Consider the following 14,698-nt stretch of genomic DNA (forward strand, 5'->3'; position numbering starts at 1 on the left):
CCTTTCCGTCTCTCTCAGCTCTGCTTGAATACAGTTGAGTATTTGCCTCTATGTATATATCACTAATGTTGGGGAAAAAAAACAACCCAAGACAATCAACAAAACCTAAACTGTCTTTGTAAGGAATTTTAGTGTGTAAACGTGGACCTGTGCAAGCTGGGAAATTCAAAGGCAGCTTCTTTTTGAGATCTAGTAGTCTCCCCTTTACAAGCTGACATCTGCCATTATAGTCACTCTCATGATTTAACTCTTTCATGCTTTTATTAAAAACTTTCCTTTTTGTAGTTTTGATGTTTTGATTTGTTTTGGTTTGGGGATTTTTAGCCACTGTGTCCCATGTTTTCTATAAATAGCATTTTGACCAGCAGTTCTCAGGACTAGCTCCATAAAGACATTGAAACATATTGATTTCTCCCTGTTTTCAGTGGGAGCAAAAGAAAATTGCCTAAATACCTTTGAGTCTGACTGTTGGTGTCTGCATCTTATTTCCTATTGCTAATAGAAAGGAAAGCCTCATCTCCTTTTCTTCCAGGGGACCAAAAGCTTTATGGATAAGTCTGCAATGAGACTTTTGGGTTTCCAAGGGAAGAACAAAGCCGTGTTTGCAGTAAGCTGTCCACATGCTTCACATGTACTGGCTGATCCTTGGAAAGTTTTGACATTCTTTGATGCCGTTACTGACTGTGTGCCAGAGAGGAAAAAATGACATGGGTAAAAGTTGTTAAAGATCAAATACATCCCCACTTATCCCTACATGTAACTGGCCTTCACAACAACACCTACACCCACACCCACAGGCCTGGCAGTGAGTGTGGCACGCAGCACCTTCAGCACCAAAGGACCAACTCCCTCATACCTGAGCTTTAGGAAATCATTATGAGGTCTTGGAGGTCCTCTAAGTCAAGTCCTTCTTTTCACTGCCCTGATGCATACTGAGCAGCCTCTGGCTTATGGAGGTATTTCTTTCCTGGGGTTACCTTATGTTATTAGTTCCAAGATCAATGTATGCAGCCTAAGGGAAGATTAGATGCTACTTCCTGCAGATACCTATGCATTACACTGTCATAAAAGGCATGGATAAAGTCTCCCAGTTTTAAAGTTCACTGCAGCTGAAGCAGTGGTAAGTCAGTTACCTTCCAGTCTCTGTTAACATGAAATGAGCTCTAAGAATTAATTTGCTACAGTCCAAGTATCAACAGTGCTTTTATTAGACTCAGTGGCAGGGGTACAAGAATGAAACATGATAGATCATCTGTAAGAGGTTTTTCTCTGTCTCCTCCAGTCAGCAGTGTGCCAGATGCTTGCACTGCTTTGGGGCTGGAATCCTGCACTGAAGCACAACTCATGATGAGTTTGGGACAGAGGGGAGAGTCCTGGTGTGGGAACACCTGCATCCTCATGTAGCACACTATTCCTAGGGTCCTGTTCAGGTTTAAACCTGCCCTCAGAGGATTGCTTGTGTTTCCTCTCTTTATCTGAGTATTTACCTTTGTATCCGCTCTTAAAGGAGGTATTATGTCTGTCTGCCGTCAAAGATGTATGGAGTACAGCAAGGCAAGCACTTCCTGCCCATTCAGTAAATATTACCTGCTCCTGACTGGCATGAAACTTAGGCTGAAGACTAATCAGTTACTCTGCAATAAGCTATCTCCAACTATAGCCATTTATGATTGTGTTATACAAAGAAACTGCTATTTCTGACAGACGTACATTTTGGAAGACTGGTTGTAGGAGTTGTTGCCATTCTTCTCTATTTTCCAGCCTTCGAAGCCAGTTGCTAACTATATCCCAACCAGTGAAGTACCAGTTCTGATCCTGTGCAAAGAAGGATGAGGCACTACCCGTGTCGTTAAAGGAAAGAGTAGCAAGTACTATCTATAGATGAATGAACCTTAATAGCAGTATACATTCTGCTCTTCTGGGTACATAAATTCTACTTAATTATAAGTCCCGAGTTTGTGACTTTTATGAGTGCAGCTCCTTTTCCTGTGCAGCAGGCAGTTGCAGCTGTGATGCCCAGTTGTAGCACACAGAAATCATTAATGATGCTCTGCATGGATCACCATGCAAGGAGATTGAGACTTCTTCCACACAGAGTGACACCAGATGTTTGGGGGAAGTGACAGTCACCTCCCAGGCTCAGTTCCTGACTGATGATGACTCATTAGGAAAATTACTTCTGCTTTTTCTGAGCTCTTTGCTGCCATCTAATTTCTATTGGGTCTGTTAGTCTGTTCAAGAGCATAGCAACCCCTACTAGGAATTGCTACCCTGGCCTGGGAATTGCTGCTTCAGAGGTCATTAGAGAGCTTTCTTAATAATTGCATTGCATTAACCTCCCAGCTAGCCAGTGGCAGAAATGCCATTTCTCCCATTTTATAGCTGAGAAAAATTAAGCATACACAGATTCATCACCTGGTTACAAAGTCAATAGGAACTCTTAATGCTCCATAAATCTCAAAATCAGGCAGTTAGCAGCTTCTCCTAAAGGTTACCTGCAGGAGAGTTATCCAGGAAACCCAGTTCCTACATATCAGGTACACTCCCTGCCCAGTTAACTGTGAGAAACTTGCCCACATCTCTCTGAATTTCCATTCTGTCAGTCAGACACAGAGATGTGGGGATTTAGAGGGCACATCAGACAGGAGAAGATTGTGCAGCACTTCTTGCCCACAGCAGACACTGTCTCTGCCAGGGCAGTGGTACATGTCTGGTGCCTGCACAGGGGAGAGCCCTTGAGGAAGAGGCACGATGCATTTAATGACTGTATTTTGGCAGAAGAGTAAAAACTAATTTCTCTTATAGGAACTCAGGTACATGTCTGGTCATTACCTGAAACTTGACTGTGAAAGAATATTTGGTTATTACAATACACAGTTTAGGTTAACTCAGGCTGCTTGAAATATGGGTATATTTCCCATATATACATATATATATTCCCCCCAAGAACTGTGGGGGACTGGTTGGTTAGTTGTTTTTTCAATGTATTTTCTAGTTCAATATTGTAGAAGCAAGCAGTGCTATGAGGGTGGTGCTTAGCAGCATACAGTTAAGATTATATAGAGTTATTTAACAGAAAAAGGGTTTTTTTCAATGCTTTATAGCACCTTTGTCACTTTCAAAGTTGCCTTAGGCTAACTGGTATAGAGATTTTGGACAAAAATGGTTTAACTGTTTTCAGAAATGAAGAATTGACAAAATAAAATATTAACATTTACTACTGTGTTTGAAAAGCTCTGATACTTTAAAGAAAAATAAAAGGGGTATCTGGCAGAAGTGTAATTTTTACACCACAAATTACACCATTCAGGTCTTCTGAAGAGGCATCTGACTTGATTGAAATAAAATAAGGTTAAAATCATTTGGTGATTCATCTGTAATACTGAAATACTGTCTTCAAAGTTCTCAGGCACTACTGAGACCATAAGAGAAATGTGCATGCAACTGCCATTTCAATGTGCTGAAGCAAAGCTACAGAAGAGCCTGACTTCATTTCTGACCTGCAGAAGCAGGAATACCTGATTCACTGTTCAGAAGTATGAAGTACCCTTGCAGGGGGAAAGAAAATATGCCATCTTGTTATCACACTGTAATGCACGTGCCTAGGGGCAGAGCGAAAGTTTCCTTATGGCATGTCCTTTTGCTCTGAGAGTCTTTGACCTTGTATTCAAAGAGTGGGCTTTCCAGGCAAATATTAACTAAACCCTCCACTCAGTGCAGGCAGGGCTAGTGATTGTTTCTCTCTCACACAGGCTTGGCCCAGCCTTGGTTTGTGCAGTTCCAGGTCCATCTCAGGATGCTGCAGCTTTGCCAAAGCTCACCAGTTCTCATGTAGTGCAGTGGTGAGTCTCAGAGTTCCTTACCCAGCATCCCTGCTCCCACTGACACCCCAAAATCTGGCCAAACCCAGCCCCTGCTATTGCTCCCACTCTCAGGTAATATACCTTCCCAAAATACAACCATGATCAAATTCATTCCTTGTGTAACTGTTTTAATAATTTTTAATAAGGATGAATTTCACATCTCTGTCCAAAGTGATTTCTTTCCCACAAAATGATTGATACTGTTTTAGTTTGTGTTCCCTTATACTATGGGACAGATCTATTTAGTGGCTTGCAATTGGCTTTTTGAGCATTAGCATGTTCTGCTGTCCCCCATGAACTCCCTCCACTATCTTAAAGATGGCAAAAGTCATCTGTCTTTAGTGTTGCCACCTGTTAAGGTTTACTGCACGGCTTTCAAGAGCTGATGTTTTCTTATAGCCCCAGCTGCCCAAATCTTGTGTTTGCCTGAGCCAGGCTGCTCTGCAACATTTTTAGGGAAGTGTGTGTCTGGCCCTTGTGGTTATAGGGGCAGACTGGAAGAAGTGAGCTGTAACATTTAAAAAAGTCAGGAAGTGAAATATGTACAGAGAAATCTATTTCAAATCTCAGTATTTCCAAGCTCATCAAATGACCATATTAGGGCTGACCAGCCTGAACATTCACCAGTCCATTTTAATTCATTGGGGTTGATTCTTCTGATGCAGATCAATGGGTTTTGAAAAATGTACCCTCCTATGGAAGACAGCTACCAATGAGGGCATTTCAAGGTATGATCCACTGAACTACTTATGGGTTCCAGCCCAGGAAATTTCACACTGTCCTGTTGCCTCTGGCAGACACAAATTCTGCCTGCATGAAGTGAGCTTTTCCATCTAGCCAATGTGCTATTCTTCATTGCCCAAATCAAACCTGTGCTGGGCACAAGGAAATGCCTGGTGCATCTCCTCTTCAAGTGCAACAGAAAAAGACATCTCTGCTGGTTATCTGATGAGAAAAATTATCTTAAGGCCTTCTGGAGTTGTGAAATCAAAGTTGTTCTCTGAACCAACCCAAAGGTCTATATATATATTTACCTGCATTTGAGCTGATGGGCATGCACCACTCTCACCCTCTGCTTGCTGCTTTGCCCAGCTGGAGCAGCCTCTGTTCTCCTGTGTCCCCTCTGTTACCTGCAGCCTAGGATGACCCACAGTGATACTGTCTTGTCGCTCACAGGCCAGACAGCTATCATAAAGATTTTTCATGGTTAAAAAAGACAAAGTTGTGCCTATTCTCATCCTTCCCTGCACACATGGCCAGAGAAATACAATGTCCAGGCTGAATTTCCAGGGACTATGCACAAAACCCAGCACCCCAAAAAATGTCAGCTGCTGGATTTGGGTAAGCTAGTAGATGGCTATGGCTGGCAAAAGTTGCTTGTGTTTCCCTACTTCCTTTCCAAACTAGGGACCTAAAAAGGCAGTCTGTGGTGTTGTTGCCCCCTTTGGGCTGCTGCAGCATCCCTGCACTAACTTGCTCGCCTTCTGCCATTCCCTGTTTCCCTAGCCCTGCCTGAGGTAGGGCAGGACTTGGGCCAGCATGGCCAAGAGACTGCATGGAGAAGCTGCCCTCACTGAGACAATCTTCAGCCCAAGAAGCTGAGTATGCCTTCGTAGCAGCAGCACGCTGAAATGCTTTATTAGAGTCAGTGAGATCAGCCGGGTAGTGGGGAACCCCCTGGGGGAGTTTTGGGAAGAGATCTGCTTCTGCTCACTACCAGAGCTTACCATCAGAGGGCAAGCTCAGACCGGGCGAAGATGCTCCATACCTAGTTATTGCAGCCTGCTGCTTCTCAGACTCATCTCTGCCAGGGCTGCTGCTGCCAGGTAATGACAAAAGAAAGGGAGGCCGTTTACAACCCCTCTCGCAGGGAACAGATCCAGCTTCCCATCTCTGCCTGCTGCCAGGAGTGGCTCTGCTCCCTAGTCCCCCTGAGAGCAAGTCTCACTTTGCAAGACCATCCCAATCTGCAGCAAGTGGTAAGGATGATTCTGTGAGCTCTAAGTCAGATCAGTTTAATACAGAAGATTCCCAGAAAGCATCATGTTTGTGCTTTAGCATCCCAAATACAATATAGCCTTCCCCACCCTCTCTTCCTCCAGCAGAAGCTGTATTTATGGCTGAGAACAGACACACGTGGAAAAGTTGCACTGGCTGGTGCTTGCTTTCTATCCAGCATCTATCCAGCTGCTCTCTAGAGCCACCAGTGAGTGGCTGCACACCCCCAGCAAAGGCAGTGGCATTAAGGTAACCTCTGTGGGAGTGGTGCCCCTCAAATGCTTCAGATGCATCCTAGAGGAGCAGAGAAAACTGCTTTGTACTACAGAGCTCTGACCTCTCCCAGGAGCCCCATGTGCTGGCAAGTGATCCCTGCTGCCAGCCCAAGACCCTCTGTGCTTCCCAGGGCATTTGGTGAGGATTTACATCTTGCCAGCCTCCCCCTTTGCCTCTTCCAATGAATTTCAGCCTTAATCCACACCCCCCTCATTGCCCAGAATCTTCCTTTAAAAAGCCTGACGCTGGAGAGCTTTTCAGAAGGGAATAATGAACCAGACGCTTTCCCGGTGTCTCTCTTTGTTTTATAGCCACGGGTCTCCCCTGAAGACAGAGAGCCCTTTGTACTACATGGGGTCCCCTTACAAAAGGGGGCTTGTGAACAGAGCATCCTCCCGTTGGGTACCACATCAAACTGATTTTTTTCCTTCCACCTGCCCTCCTAGGCATAGCTAGTATAAAAGCCCTTTCTGCATGCAGGGGACTGAGCCAATAGCTTTAACCTTGGAGATGCATGATGCATGTATGTAGGATTGCTCAGTGCCATCCTGATGCCCATCTTCTGCCTAACTGAAGAGTAAACAAAGGGTTAACCTGGTTGTCATCTTCTCTCCTACCCAGTTGATATTTGGAGTGAAGCCACATTTCATTCTCTAGATGGCCAATAATTGAATAAACTCTGCATCTCGAGTGAATTTAAAACCAGGACAGGAGCTCTCCCCACCAGAAGTCGATACGTTTTCTTTAGCAGAGATTTTTGTCTGGAGTTAATACTGCTGCTGCCTTTTCCAGGGGATGAAGGCATGCTTGTGAGCTGTTGACTTTACTTGATATGGGGCTTTAAATTTAAGTCGCTATATGTGTAAAAGAGATTCCTATTTCTGTTCCCTGCAAAGAGTGAAATATGGCACTATAGACTCAAGCGGCCTTAAAACTGGTAAGCCTTAAGTAAGTTGCTGTGGTTTGGTGTTGTCCAGGATCCTTGCCCAGGTAACATGGCAAAAGAAAGGCAGACGTCTGCACACACTGCTCAGGTGCCTGACTCTGTTTGGATCATGGCATGGATGAGGGAAAGCTATGTGCTCTAGCTAATTAACATCATGCTGATTAAATACTGAGTACTTCTCATGTACCCTTGCAATAAATCACTCAGTTTCAGGTGGAAAATTCTCTCACTGTCACTTAATATATGGTACACCATGGATCTAAAGAAAGCTGTCTCCTGTAAACTCGAGACTGGTGATCTATTGAGCTGTTTAAAATGTATAAAATGTATTTGCTTTGGTCCTTCTTTGCATTCACTTTTCACAGATATTCAAACAAATGCCTTTGAGTCTGGGAACCAGCAGCTTTTTGGCACGTGTTCATTTTGTGAACAGGGGCATTCACACCAGAAATGCAGTTCTAAGATTTCATAGCCACGTGGTGGGTAGACAGAGATGCGCCATGCAATCTGTGCCTCATCACAAATACCTGGCACAGCTCATGTTTCAAACTTCACTCAGCAAAATAATTGCATGGAGCTGTTTACTGTCAGTCTGCTGACTGGGTGTTATTAATAGGAGAGATGGAGTGAATAATTAGGACTAATGATTAAATTAGAGAAAGTTGTCATCTATTCATGAATAGTTTGCAGAGAGAGCCTGTGTTTAACAATTAAACTGATAGTGAGAAATGATTCATTCCTCTTTGCAAACACACTCTACATTATGCCAATACATAAACATTCACACCTGGCCCATTGTTGAGACTTCAGCCCCATTTTTGCACTCAAGCTGGCATGATGTGATTGCCAGAGGTGCTGGGGGATCCCTTCCTCACTCAGCTTTCCTACCAGGCTTTGGAGCTGGGCATCTATTGGAAAGCAGGGGCATTTTTCTAAAATCTAAATTGTAGTCTGAATGATTTGGGTTGGAAGGGACCTTTAAAGATCCCCTAGTCCAAGCCGCTGCCACGGGCAAGTACATCTTTCATGGTTGCTTGAAGCATCATCCAACCTGACCTTGAACACTTCCAGGTATGGGACATTCATGGCTTCTTTGGGCAGCCTGTTCCACTGTCTCACCACCCCTTTCTAAGAAATTTCTTCCTTATCTTTATCCTATTTCTGTCTAAAGCTGTTACTCCTTGTCCTGTCACTACAGGCCCTGGTAAAATGCCTGATTTTTTCTTATAAGCTCCTCAAGATCTTCAAAGGCCTTAATAAGGTCTCCCTGGATCATCCTCTTTTCCAGGCTGGACAACTTCAACTCTCTTAACCTTTTTTTACAGGAGAGATGTTCCAGCCTTTGGATTGTTTTGGTGACCCTCTAATAGGTCTGTGTCTGTCTTGCACAGATGACCCCAGAGCTTTATTCAGGTGTGGTCTTGGGATAGTGGAGTAGAGGGGAGCATCACCTCCCAGGACCTGCTGGTCACAGTGCAGGTGATGCCCCCAGGTCATCCTTGGCTTTCTGGGCTGTGAGCACACATTGCTCACTCATGTTGAAGCTGTCATGCTCCAGTATCCCCAAATCCTTCTCTGAAGAGCTGCTGTCAAGCAATTCATCTGAATTTGGGCTCCTATTTTTGATTCTGACAAGAAGAATGGTGGAAGAAAATGTTTTTGGCTGCCTCAGAAATACTGAAAACTTACTGTGTGAGTATGGAGAAACTACTCAGCATGGGGAGACCAGGGGGCTGAGGCAGTTTCACCAAGACCAGAGAAGACTGAGGAGAAACTGTAGAAATGGGCTCCAAATACATTAAAAACTGCCAGAGATGGCATAAACTGTGCCTTGAGAAAAAAGCAAGGAGTGATTGGTTTAAACAGCAGCAAAAAGAGTTAGGAAGAACTGAAGGAACCTCCTTCTGTCAGGAAAAAAGTAGTGAAGCAATAGGAGATGTTGTGGGGAGTCCCTGTTGCTGGCAGGAGGATCCAATCTTGGAAGAAGCTGTGAGGGCAATGCCAGATGAGGTTTGCCCCATCAGTTGAGATGTCCTGCTGGTTCCTTTCCCATTGCTGGCTCAGGGTGCTTTGTCCTCCTTCATGCAGCAACTGTGGAGGGCACAGTTTGAAAGCAGATCCTGGATACTGGGGTGTTTGAACTGTGAGGGAGACTTACAAAGGTACAGGTAGGCACTGAGGGGTAGGATTCACTGTAGGATTCACATTAGCCATCCAAAAGCTACTTATTGCAGCAAAAGCTGTTGTCCAAGATCCCTGGATGACCAAAGGACTGAAGAATAACTGACTGAGAGTGATTCATACCATTTAAGCCATTTGCCTCAAATACCTGGCATAAATCAAAGTGTGGACTAAACTCTTGCTCATCTCCACTTACCAGAGAGGGAGCCTAGATAATCTGCTTGCTTTGGACAAACCAAGCAAACCAAACAACCTTAAAGATATCTGATGTGAGGTGAATTCACCCTGAGCATTACAAGGATTTTCCATGGAACCGCCCAGGCGAGGTCAGGTACCCAAGGGTCTGCTGAACCTGCAAGAATCCTCTCTAGACTGCACCAGACTGACTAATGTCAATACACCAACCCTCATGCGTACTTCCTTCTCCTCAACCACCTTCTGTCCACAAACACATTTTTGTTGAGCCTGGTTCTCCCAAGAGCTGGGGAACTGCTGGAAAAGGTCATCTCCAAAAAGTTCATTTCAAACATTTAAATCCATCTGTTTCCAGGCAGAAACCGTGTTCAAGGTGCTCACTATCCCAAGAACAGTTGAGCCAACTAATTTTCTGGTGGGAAAGCCTGCCAGCATGTTGAATGCTGAGGGAATTCTGTGGAACACTTTCAGAAAGCAAATGATTGATTCATCATTGTCAGTGGTGTAGAACTGATTCCAGGAATTATGTGTGTTCCAAGTTGGAGCCTACTGAAGCCAGGGAAGAGGCATCCTTTAATTCGGGTCACCAGTCAGCGTAGGGAGCCACACGGAGGCCCTGGTACTGGAAAGCTTAATTTCCAGTACATGCTCAAGCCTAACTGACCTCCACTAACGTCAATGGAGATAAAATTAAACATGAGGTCAAGATTTTGGATAAGAATGGTTTACAGCCTGGAGGCTTACGCGGATGAGAAAGTCAGGCCAATAAGCTGGGGCATTCAATATTGAGGAATCTAATCAAGGAGCTCCTGCGTAAGCCATCGCGTGAATCAGGGAATAATTTGGGATAACAGACACATCTGAGTAATTCGTGACCTACTGGCAGACAATTCATACAGACAGGCAACATCCATCAGTGATGTTATTTCTCGCAGAGATCTTCTTGGGATGGTTATGGGTCTGTGGGTGACTCCACCTGGGGAGCAGGGGTTCATTGAGGGAGAAGCTGGGAACAGCTGTGATCAAGGGGACACTGTCACGCATTGCTGCATGAGTGCAGAGATGGTCCTTCAGCCACCAGTGGTCCAAGAGCCATGGCACAATGGGTGCTTTGAGAAAAGGGGGACCTTCAGGTTTTCAAGCTGTCCTTGAGAAGAAAAGGATCAAGGCAAGGTGTAGGGAGCATTGTTGTAGGCTCTGTATCCCATCCCTGCTCTGACACACATCCTCTATGTAACCTTGTTTTGACCTGGTTTATAACCTATTTTCCCACCTGAACATCAGTGCATGTCTCTGCTTTCAGCTCTCAACATAGTCTGTGAGATCCATCAACTGCATTCTGGTGTTCGCCAAGAGTTGCCATGAAAAAGTCAACACCACAAATACACAGAAAGCTTAGCTTGAAGCTCTAAAACTTTGAGTCAACACATAAGACTCAGAATCTGGAGAAAACCAAGCTTCATAATCTCTGCCCATCACAAACCAGCTAGTTTTCCAATAGCTAAATACCTACCTCCAGTGCCATGTTGCCATGGGATAAAATACCTCACCTCTCCTGCCTGGGCACACACTGATGCTATGCATCTATAGCTGTATCTGTGGTAGGGTTGTGGCTTGGCATGCTGTATCTGAGATATTACATCAGACAGGGGAAAGTCGAGCCTGATACCATCAAATTCCTGCTTGGCAGTGAATTGGCAGTGCCTTTTGGGAACTTCTTTTGCATGCACTGTACCTCCACTCATCTTCATGGATGGAGTGACTCCAAGCAGTGCCAGGGACCCCAGGAGCATGAGATCTCTGTGCCCTTTGGCAAAGTGGTCCAACTTTTCCACCTGTCTTGAAGACACAAATGGGACAAGAAGGCCCCAGGCAATTGGTAGATGGGTTAGGGAGTGAGTGCTAGGGGATGACACGGCTGAGATGCACCTGGAGCACCAACAGAGAGGTGGAAGACAAGGAGTGCTGCCTGAAACCCCATCAGGAGATCTGCACTGGCTCCAAATGCATCGGGAAATCTGCTCCAAAATGGTCATCTGTGGGACCTGTGATTTGCCAGAAAATCTTAAAAAAAAACCAAACCAAAACAAAAAATTCCAAGTACAGCTGGAACCAGAATCCGTAAAGGTTCAACAGGGAGAAAGGGCATCTTGAATGCGTTTGTATGGTCAGGCCTGGAGATGCTAGAATAAGAAAAAAAAAGAAAGAAATCTCTCTCCTTTTTTTTTTTCCATATAAAGTGCAGGAAAAGGAAGCAGCATGTCAGGTCCCTGCTGGAGTTTGACTGGGACCTCACTAACATGAGGTTCTTACAGGTGTGAAAGGACTTGCAGGCATCCTGCTTGCCTCCTGCTTCTTCAGGATGCACCAGCACAGTCCCCGAGCGAGGGTGCTGGCATCCACTGAGCACCCAACCACCCTTCCTGAAATGGGATGGAGCATCTTGGTTCTCCCTGGAGGGCTCCCACCTAGCCTTGGTAATGGGGAGCAGCTCAGAGCAGCAGGGAGCTCCCCATCCTCACCACAACACATGAATGTGGACCCAACTTTTGTCCATTGTTTGTACCATCGTTGGTGCTTTGGAGCCCGCTGCATGGGGACTGTGCTCTGCCCCTGCTAGCTGGCATCTGCCCACACAAGCCAGCATGGCAGATAGCCATCAAGCAGCTTCCATTTACCTTTAAGAGTGCTTATAAAAAGAGCTTGACAAGATCAAATGCTAATAGAGAGGTTTTCTGAAGGTTGAAACTGATCAGCTTGAGGGCATTCGTGACAGGGAGATGCCAGAAGAAACCAAATAATCAGTGCATTGTGTAGTAAATAATTTGATTTTAAATACCCTCCTGGAAAGTATGCTATGAGGAGGAAAAAAAAAAACCCTGCTAAGTGCTTGGAAAGCCGTTGCTCTTCTAAACTCCCACTTTGCTGCAAGACATCTAGAGCATTGCCATCCAAAGCTACAGATGACTAGTGCGTCACTGTGGGGGACTTTCTTCCCTAAATTTATCTGAACCATATGAAACTTCAGCACCCATGGCGTCCTGCCCACAGCATCCATGGATGGTGTGGGAAGCCACCTTCTACTCTTTTGGTGATCTCTGTTCTGTATTCAGAGGGACAGCAAGCAGTCCCCTGGCTCCTCAATGGCTAGAGGAGCTTTGATAACATCCTCTAATATTGGCCCTCTGCACAATGGGCAGCAAGGTCTTACCAGCAGAGCTACAGCTGCCTCCCACCCAGCTGCAGCACAAAGCAGTGCCCATGTCCTGGTGTGGGGTAGCTGTGTGTCAGTGTTGGCTTTTGTGGGTAAGCTCAACTGCAGTTCCACACAAAATACAACCTCTGGGAATTGGTTCACAGGTTGGTCTTTCGTTTCTCTGAAACAGGGAGGAGAATGACAGTATTGCTGTTAGAGGACAGGGATTGAGAGTTGTGGCAACAGCAGGGCAAGCTGAGAGCACCAAAAAGGCTCATTAGGGCCTCTTAGCATCTGTGTCCTTACCCTGGATGAGGATGAATGTCCACGTGAACAGCACTCATATCATTGGAGCCCCTCATGAGCATCTAGGCTCAACTCTCCCAATTTCCAGTCCATGCTGATGGACAAAGGCTCCATCTCCACCATTTTGTTTTTTGTTCATACGATTGATGCCAAGCCAAAAATGGCCTGAATCCTGCTAGCATTGCACTATGGCAGAGCCAGGCAGCCTGTTACTCAACATGTCTATGAGTGGGAGCGCAGGACCACACAACAGTTACACAGGTCTTTGACCAGAACTGACTCATAACCAGCCATGTCTGAGACAAGTATGGGTCTGGTCCCCAAAAAAGCCCTGCAGACATACTTTAGGAAGATCTGATTCTGATCATCCAGCCAAGCTTCACCAGGAAGCTTAGGGGCCAGAAATCCTCAGCTGTCCTGCATATAGGCTCCATCCTTGTGCTCCCACTCCTTCTCTCCCTGTTTTTCTTCTCCACTACTCTCACCACTAATGCATCCAGCACATAAAAGTGAGGTTTCTGAAAAGATCTCTGAACCCAAAGAGACAGCATGGAGATGGAGGGAGAAGGAAAGAGAAAGAAAAACGCTTTTTAAATATTGAATTAAGGCTGTCTCCAGTATTATTGGATTCCCATAAGAAGGCAGCCAGTGAGCCCACTGTTTTAGTGTCCTATGAATATTTAATTGTTTGACTTCAGCTCAGTCAAAATAGTTTCACTGCACAAAAGCTTCTCTTTGGCTTGTGGACTTCTCTACAAACACATGGTGATTGACTCGTGCTCATAGTGTTTATGAAGTCACCCTGGCTTGTGGACAGAGTCATCTGATGCTATCTGAATTTATCAAACCTGGGTGATGTTTTGGCACAGTCTAGCCAGGAATTTCCAGAAGACAACTGGTCACAGCTCAAAAAATGTTGGTGATTTGCTGGGTTGGACTGTATGTGCAGGGCAGTGGTATTGGCAGCAGTGATGCTTAGGACCAGTGTCTCTGCCCAACCAGGACAAAAGTGGAGGTGTGGTTGAGGAGGTCGTTTCTCCTCACTTGACCTACCAGGTTGGCCACAGAACTGGGATACAAATGGAGCATCCTGGTACCCAGTTGGGCACTGGTTTTGAGGTCTGGGTCTGCTTGATTCCCCAAATTTTTTATTCTTGCGTGGAACATCTCTAGATAATCCAAACCATGGATTGCTCAGGCTGGAAATATTTCAAAAACAGTTTCTTTCTGGAAAATGTTGTGACTTGTGCTTTCAAATAGTTTGTAAACCCCATTCACCAATGGTGTGGAGAGCATCGCTTGCCCACTCTGCACAGATGAAACCTTTTCTTGTGCATTAGATGAATTCAGAGGTCTCCTAACCACAGCACTTAATACCTCTCCTTGCTCTACCAGATGCCATTGTACAGATCTGGAGTGACTCAAGTCCAGAGGGGATTTGATATTTCCATTGCTTTCTTCACCTCTTTTTTTGTCTTTCTCTTTTTTTTTTTTTTTTTTCCCCGGTCTGGAAATCCTCTTCAAAAGCAAAGAGGGTAAACTAATGTGAATTAATTATAGGATGGATAGCACTGCTTGTCACTGAGGTTACCCAATACTTCCCATTACAGGGCTGTGTTTCCCATTGTTTGGAACAGTAGCAAAATGTGGACATTTAGGCAGAAATTGACTCCCAGGGATTTGCTTTAACATCAACTTCTCTAGAATATTTCAGCCAGCAGCACCATGGTGGGCAGA

The sequence above is a fragment of the Melopsittacus undulatus genome, chromosome 6 (assembly GCF_012275295.1).
Source record: "Melopsittacus undulatus isolate bMelUnd1 chromosome 6, bMelUnd1.mat.Z, whole genome shotgun sequence".
Taxonomy (NCBI): domain Eukaryota; kingdom Metazoa; phylum Chordata; class Aves; order Psittaciformes; family Psittaculidae; genus Melopsittacus; species Melopsittacus undulatus.